General features: G+C 44.0%; 1 pseudogene; it reads left to right on the forward strand.

Moving 5' to 3' along the window:
• The first annotated feature begins 5,704 nt into the window (after nt 1-5,704).
• On the forward strand, nt 5,705-6,106 carry LOC129021695 (phosphatidylinositol N-acetylglucosaminyltransferase subunit P-like; annotated as a pseudogene).
• The last annotated feature ends 1,962 nt before the right edge of the window (nt 6,107-8,068 follow it).

Raw genomic sequence — 8,068 nt, forward strand, 5'->3', positions numbered from 1 at the left:
ACAGAGCAAGACTCCATCTCAAAAAAAAAGAAAGAAAAAAATAGTTCTGAGAGGCCAGGCGTGGTGGCTCACGCCTGTAATCCCAGCACTCTGGGAGGCCAAGGCGGGTGGGTCACTTGAGGTCAGACATTCCAGACCATCCTGGCCAACGTGGTGAAACCCCGTCTCTACTAAAAATACAAAAATTAGCTGGGCGTGGTGGTGCACGCCTGTAATCCCAGCTACCAGGGAGGCTGATACACGAGAATCACTTGAATCTGGGAAGCGGAGATTGCAGTGAGCTGAGATGGTGCCACTGCACTCCAGCCTGGGTGATGGAGCGATAATCCATATCAAAAATAAATAAATAATAAAAGCGATGGTTATACAATCTTATGAATATAGTAAAGCCACTTAATTGTACAATCTAAAGTGGTGAATTTTATGGTATGTAGATTATATCTCAATAAAAATGCATGCCCGCAAAAAATCCATGAGACTTCATTAGAAAACAGAAAAATTGATAAAATTTAACAATGTAAAAATAATAATATAAATAACAAAAATTGGGACATAAAAAGAAAGGAGGTGAGAGTACTAGTGCCATCATTTTCAAAATGGGGAGACAGACAAAACTGAAACACATAGTCTAAAATAAAAACATAGTGACCGCGACTTTAATGTATTTGTAATCTCTCCTTTATAAATTTAGAGAGATATTTTAAAAAGTTATCTCTTGAAGTACAGAAACATTTGTTTGACTTTCAACAATTCCTTTAGTTTCTCTCCAGTTCTTTTTTTGTCTAGTAAATTATAATAAAATGTAATGCTTCTTAATTAAAACTTGAACCTATATTATAATCTCCTTTTAATAAAATATTTCTATCTCATCCTCCTAATTTTGTATTGGCACAAAGAGACATTTCAAATAATGCACATCTCTTGTAATTTCTAGACCACAAATGTGATATTTTTTTTTCTACTATCACCTTCACCCTTTCCTTTATTATTTGAATTCTTCGTAATAATGTTGTATCAGCTCCCTGAAACAATAGAGTTCAGGTTCTAAATGACTGGAAGAAAACATGCCAAGACAGGCCATGGTGAAATATAGATTTTTTTTCTTCATATTATTCTGTATTTTCAAAATTGCTACGCCCAGCCTCCCCAGAGGAAACTGACCCAACCTTTAGGCTGGAAACAGGGAAAAAATAATTGTGGTTTTCATAAGGGAAAGATGTCTAAATAGCTTTGGCACAAAACTTCCTGGGCATCTGTGCTCCAGAAGAGAATGGTTGATAAGGTACAAGAGCTGTGCCTTGCACCTAGTGTTAAACATGGCCCCAGAGCGTCAAAGGACCACAGTGGTCCATGCTGGGACCTGGAAATAGTGAAACATTGCTGCAGCCTGGCCAGCAGTACTCAAGGAGGTAGGAGGGTCGCCATGTGACAGCAGCTTCTACTGGATGGGAAGTGACAAAGCAACAATAGCACTCCTGGACTCTCCAACGTTGCTCCTATGGCTTTTGGATTTAATTTAAAGAAATAAGAGGGCCGGGTGCGGTGGCTCACGCCTGCGATCCTAGCACTTTGGGAGGCTGAGGTGGGCAGATTGCCTGAGCTTGGGAGTTCGAGACCATCCTGGGCAATATGGTGAAATCCTGTCTTTACTAAAAATACAAAAAATTAGCTGGGCGTGGTGGTGCACACCTGTAGTCCCAGCTACCCTGGGAGGCTGAGGCACGAGAATCGCTTGAACCCCAGGGGGCAGAGATTGCAGTGAGCCGAGATTGCACCACTGCACTCTGGCCTCGGCTGGAGACAGAATGAGCCTCTGTCTTCAAAAAAAAAAAATAATAATAATAATAAATAAATAAAATAAAATATGGCTGGGCTTGGTGGCTCACGCCTGTAATCCTAGCACTTTGGGAGGCCAAGGTGGGTGGATCACCTGAGGTCAAGAGTTTGAGACCAGCTTGGCCAACAGGGTAAAACCCTAACTCTACTAAAAAAAGAAAAAAAAAAATGGCTGGCCTTGGTGGCATGGGCCTGTAATCCCAGCTACTTGGAAGGCTAAGGCAGGAGAATTGCTTGAACCCAAAAGGCAGAGGTTGCAGTGAGCTGAGATCACGCCACTGTGCTCCAGCCTGGGTAACAGAGTGAGACTCCACCTCAATAAATAAATAAATAAATAAATAAATAAATAAAATAATCTATAGCAGTTGCTATCTACAGTTGAGGAATAGTTTACAACTGTTCCATATACAAAAGTACAGGTTGCAAGTCCCCTGTAATGTCCGTTATTTTATTGAATCCTTTTTAAACAGTCCTATGGGGAAAGGCAAGGATTAGAATCAGTATTTTACAGGTGAGAAAACTGAGGTTCAACAGAGTTCGGTGACTTGTTCAAGATGACACAGCTAGGCCAGGTGTGGTGGCTCACACCTGTAACCTCAGCACTTTGGGAGGCCGAGGCTGGTGGAACACTTGAGGTCAGGAGTTCAAGACCATTCAAGACCAGCCTGGACAACATGGTGAAACCCTGTCTCTACTAAAAATACAAAAAATTAGCTGGGTGTAGTGGCGCAGGCTTGTAGTCCCAGCTGCTTGAGAGGCTGAGGCATGAGAATCACTTGAACCTGGGAGGCAGAGGTTGCAGTGAGCCGAGATCGTGCCACTGCACTCCAGCCTGTGCCACAGAGTGAGACTGCATCTCAAAAAAAGAGATCACACAGCTAGTTTGAGACTCAAAGCCAGCTTTGTCTATGGCTAGATGGTGCCTAGCACAGGAATCTAAGGGAAGCATGGTTACATTTAGAGTTTTTGGAGAGAACATGTAGCCAGAGGGACAGTAGGTGAGTGTGAATTAGGCACCCAAAGCGAGCTCGAGTCCCAAGTTGAGATCTGGGAGAATCAGTGAGCCCTCTTAGTGTGGGTCTTTTCTTCATTCTTAACTTATCAGCAGCTCCTCTGCTCAGATCTGCCTTTTTCATCAACTAATACTCACAACTCTCTCATTTCCAGACACTTTCCTTCAATTGTGTGTGGGATCATACACAGTATCAGGGAAAACTATCCATAGCAAGCCTTATTATAGACACTGGGAAATTAGCAAAGAGAGAAGAGGTTTTGTTTTGTTTTGTTTACCATTTGTTTAACATATGAGATCTGCTTACCCATGGTGTCAGTGCCTGTAACAATTATACATGTAACCCAGATGTTCCCCAGGGTCTCTCACCATAGGCAAGCTCAGTAAGATGGACTCAGTTTCCATTTCCACGGCCTATACGTCCACAGAGCCCTTCCCAAGAGTCTAGAGACCCTAGGGGACTCATATGCTCGGTAACATTGCCTCTAGGGTCCTGGTTCTGGCATGAATCTCTATGACCCAGATGTGAAACTCAGCCACACTCTCAGACAAATAACCAAAAGCATTCATGGGTATAATTAGATTTTTTCTCAGTTGGTAAAAATCTTAAATACAGAAAAAACAGAGAGCTGTCTAACAAATACCCATGCCCTCCAGCTTTTTGAATTTAATGTTATTATTTTACAGGATCGGCTTTTGATTTTTTTTAATCTAATAGTGTTAAAAGTGACATCTCTTACATACACCTTCCTTCCCAGAGGAATCCACCATAGGGAATTTGGTGTCTGTCCTTCTAAATCTTGTTTTTATACTTTTACTCATATAATGTATCCATAAATGTTTGTCTTATGTGCTTTTATAACGCTATCATATTTCATTTTCTGCAAGTTGCTTTTTTATGCAATAATGTGTGTGTTTTTTTTGTTTGTTAGTTTGTTTTTGAGACAGAGTCTTGCTCTATTGCCTCAGCCTCCCAAGTAGCTGGGATTACAGGTGTGTGCCACCATGCCCGCTAATTTTTTGTATTTTTAGTAGAAACAAGGTTTCACCATGTTGCCCAGGCTGGTCTTGAGCTCCTGAACTCAGGCAATCTGCCCGCCTCAGCCTCCCAAAGTGCTGGGATTACAGGTGTGAGCCACCGCGCCCGGCCTGGTTCCTGTTTTTGTAAGGAGATTGGAATGAGATGCAAATAAACAGAGAAGTGATTATATCTAAGAAATACAAACAAGTCTGTCTGCCGCCCTCACTACATGGACATAGACACACCAGGCAATTCCACCTGCTGCTTCAACTCATATTATTCCCAGTCATTTACCTTCTGGCTGGCAACCTTCTCCTCACCTACTTTTAATGGTCCTACCCCCATTCTGTTCTCTCTGCCTTCTTCGCAGGGACAAAAAATAAATTCCTCCCATTTTCTCACGGAAAGCTCTTAATCATCTCTTCTGTTACTAGGGGCCTGGCGTTCCTGCCTCCAGTTTGTGGTTCCTCAAACACAGTTCCTTCTTCTATCAGTTAAGGACTGCAATGTAGCAAGCCCACCCCAAAACTTAACTGTCTTAAAACAATACTACTTATTAGCTCATGAATCTCTGGGTCAGCAGTTTCGCCTGGGCTCAGCTAGGTATTATTTTTGGTCTTGGCTAGGTTCATTCAGGCACTGTCGTTAGCCAGGTGGCTCTGTTTCAGGGATTGGTTGACCGTCAGCTGGGGCAACAGCAGTGACTTGACCACTCGTCTCTCCTGCTCCTGCAGGATAGCCAGGGCCTGTTCTCACAGTAGCAGCAGGACTCCAAGAGTGACAGAAGAAGCGTGCAAGGCTTCTGGAGGTTCAGGCTCAGAACTGGCACAATGTCACCTCTGCCTCATTCTATTGACCAAAGCAAGTCACAGGCCAGCTTAGATTCAAGATGTCAAAAAATAAACTCCATCTCTTGACTGGAGAAGCTGCAAAGTCGCATTCTAAGGGGCCCGGAAACAAGGAGGAGGGGAGGACTGTGGGTTGGATTCTCTGGGAAGCCGACTCTGAGATGGAGATGAACATGCAGGAAGTTACTCAGGGAGCGCTCTTGGGATCAACACCAGTGGAAGAGCAGAGAAGGAAGCAGGATGCAGCAGAGGGAGAAATTGAAGTACAATGTCAGAACAAAGGCTTCCACTGGCCTCATGGAGACCTCTGAAACTGGAATAGGTCTTCCAAGTTGTCGTGAGTAGAGGCAAGGGGACCAGGCCTCTAAGCTCACAAGCTGATCAATCATTTATTCAGACTGCCCTGAAAAGGCAGCTGCCAAGGAAATTCCCAAAGAGGGCTTAGAGCCAACGATCATCTGCCAACACTTTTCCCAGTAGCAGGTGGAATAAATCCTTCATTCCTCAGTGGGGGAGGAGGGTTGCCTGTGCCGAACATCACAGTCCACTCCACTGCCACCTCTCCCTAAGAATGCTAATGCTTATGATAAAACGCTTGTCACTTGCTATATATGTATACATTAAATATTTATAATCACTTATTAAATGCATCGCCTAACTTGTACAGATTTTAGATGATCACAATGCTAAATGTCACTCCTTTGAACTTAGTCTTCATAGTTTCATTGCTCATTTATCTAGGTCATCCACTCAAAACTTTAAGGATGAGGAGAAACAGCTTCTCCCATCAGAAATCTAGGCAAGAGGCGCTCGCTGGCTCCCACCCAGGGGGAGGGTCGTCGTGTGCCTGCGCCTGGGTTGGGGGAGCCTTCGCGCCTAGGCCTTTCCCTCAATTTTTCCTCTTCCCCCCCCGCCCCGCACTGGGGCTTCCTGGTCGGCGCTTGCGCCGGGAACTCAGCGCTGAGATTGTCTAAAGCCCCAGGAAAAATGGAAAATTAACTGTCACCGTTGCCAGAGAGACCGATTTATGGCCTTGTGCTTCTCTTAAGCTCCCAATTTGGCTTCATACTTTACCTCGTGTGGGCTTTTATTCCTGAATCTTGGCTAAACTCCTTAGGTTTAACCTATTGGCCTCAAAAATATTGGACAGTTGCATTACCTCTCTACTTCCTTATTACTATAGTAATTGGCTATGTGCTCTTGTTTGGGATTAACATGATGAGTACCCCTTCACTCGACTCCATTCGTACAATCACAGATAACTATGCTAAAAATCAACAGCAGAAGAAATACCAAGAGGAGGCCATTCCAGAATTAAGAGCTATTTCTATTAGTGAAGTAAACCAAATGTTCTTTCTTGCAGCCAAAGACCTTTACACCAAAAACTGAAACGTATGTGGCCATACTAATGAGAGGTGAAGCTGGCTGGGCTTCTGGGTTGGGTGGGGACTTGGAGAACTTTTCTGTCTAGCTAAAGCATTGCAAACATACCAATCAGCACTCTGTGTCTAGCTAAAGGTTTGTAAATGCACCAATCAGCACTCTGTAAAAATGCACCAATCAGCACTCTGTGGCTAGCTAAAGGTTTGTAAACACACCAATCAACACTCTGTAAAAACGGACCAATCAGCACTCTGTAAAATGGACCAATCAGCAGGATGTGGACGGAGTCAAATAAGGGAATAAAAGCTGGCCACCCAAGCCAGAAGCAGCAATCGGCTGGGGTCCCGTTCTGCATTGTGGGAGCTTAGTTCTTTAGCTCTTCACAATAAAGCTTGCTGCTGCTCACTCTTTGGGTTTGCACTGCCTTTATGAGCTGTAACACACTGCGAGTATCTGCGGCTTCATTCCTGAAGTCAGCGAGACCACCAACCCACTGGAGGGAAGAAACAACTCTGGATGTGCCACCTTTAAGAGCTGTAACACTCACTGTGAAGGTCTGCGGCTTCACTCCTAAAGTCAGCAAGACCACAAACCCACCAGAAGGAAGAAACTCTGGACACATCTGAAGGAAGAAACTCCGGACATACCATCTTTAAGAACTGTAACACTCACCGCGAAGGTCCGTGGCTTCATTCTTGAAGGCAGCGAGACCAAGAACCCACTGGAAGGAATAAATTCCGGACACACTAACACCAAGCATTTGTTTTTTATGTTTTTGCCATCATAATTTTGACCACAGATTAATTCAACCATCGCTCTTATTAATAGAGGAAATGTAAAAAATGTAAGTTGATCTTCTCTGAGATTACATTCAATGAATATTGTAAGTGTTCTCATGTATTGTTAATGAACAGAATAAATAAAATACTGCATTACCATTAGAAAAAAAAAAGTCTAGGCAAGAACCATTTCAAGCCATGCTGGCAACAGAGTCACCAGATTGCAGTTAAGGTAGAGACACGGTGTTCTTTGTAGTTTTTTGGAGAGAGAAAGACTAAGATCTGGGTCATGGAGAGATGATCACTCAACAGAGAATGCGGGAAGCTAGAGTAAAATTTGGCTGGCAGATCAAGTTGTGAGAGGAAAAAGAGACCAAATGAGGCATTGAAAGATAAAGAAACAGGCCCGGCGCGGTGGCTCACGCCTGTAATCCCAGCGTTTTGGGAGGCCGAGGTGGGCAGATCACCTGAAGTCAGGAGTTCGAGACCAGGCTGGCCAACATGGTGAAACCCCGTCTGTACTAAAAATACAAAAAAATTAGTCAGGTGTGGTGGCAGGTGCCCGTAATCCCAGCTACTCAGGTGGCTGAGGCAGGAGAATCACTTGAACCTGGGAGGTGGAGGTTGCAATGAGCCGAGATCGCACCATTGCACTCCAGCCTGGGCGACAAGAGTGAAACTCCGTCTCAAAAAAAAAAGAAAGAAAGAAACAACCCCACGAGGGCAGCTCTTGAAATCTGGGAAGACATTTCATGCCTTACAGAGGCCAGTTGCTTGTTTGACAAAATTCCAGGAGAGCCGTCAAATCAGAATTTGGGGACCTGGATGGAGAATTGATTTCACCTGCAACAAAGGAGACTCCCTGTGACCACATAGAAAAGACTCTGCTTTTTGGAAACCAAAGGCTGTGACCTTCAAATGCAGGCTTATAGATAGGAACAAATTAACAGGTCAGGCCAAAAAGGAGGAGATGACAGAAGTGGCCAGTTGGAAAGTTCTGGGAGAACCACAAAATGCCAGAGTCTCTCAATTAAAGTGGAAAAACCAGCTTAGAGTGATTCAATGGTAAGACCAGGATCATGCCATGGGTCGTTAGCTATTCTGTTTAGCCCTCCAGATCTACCCTTCGCCCTGTCCACCAGTGGTGCTGTGCCCCAGAGATTCACTTTAATGGAATATGTCAAAAGGA

The sequence above is a fragment of the Pongo pygmaeus genome, chromosome 21, assembly GCF_028885625.2.
Source record: "Pongo pygmaeus isolate AG05252 chromosome 21, NHGRI_mPonPyg2-v2.0_pri, whole genome shotgun sequence".
Classification (NCBI taxonomy): domain Eukaryota; kingdom Metazoa; phylum Chordata; class Mammalia; order Primates; family Hominidae; genus Pongo; species Pongo pygmaeus.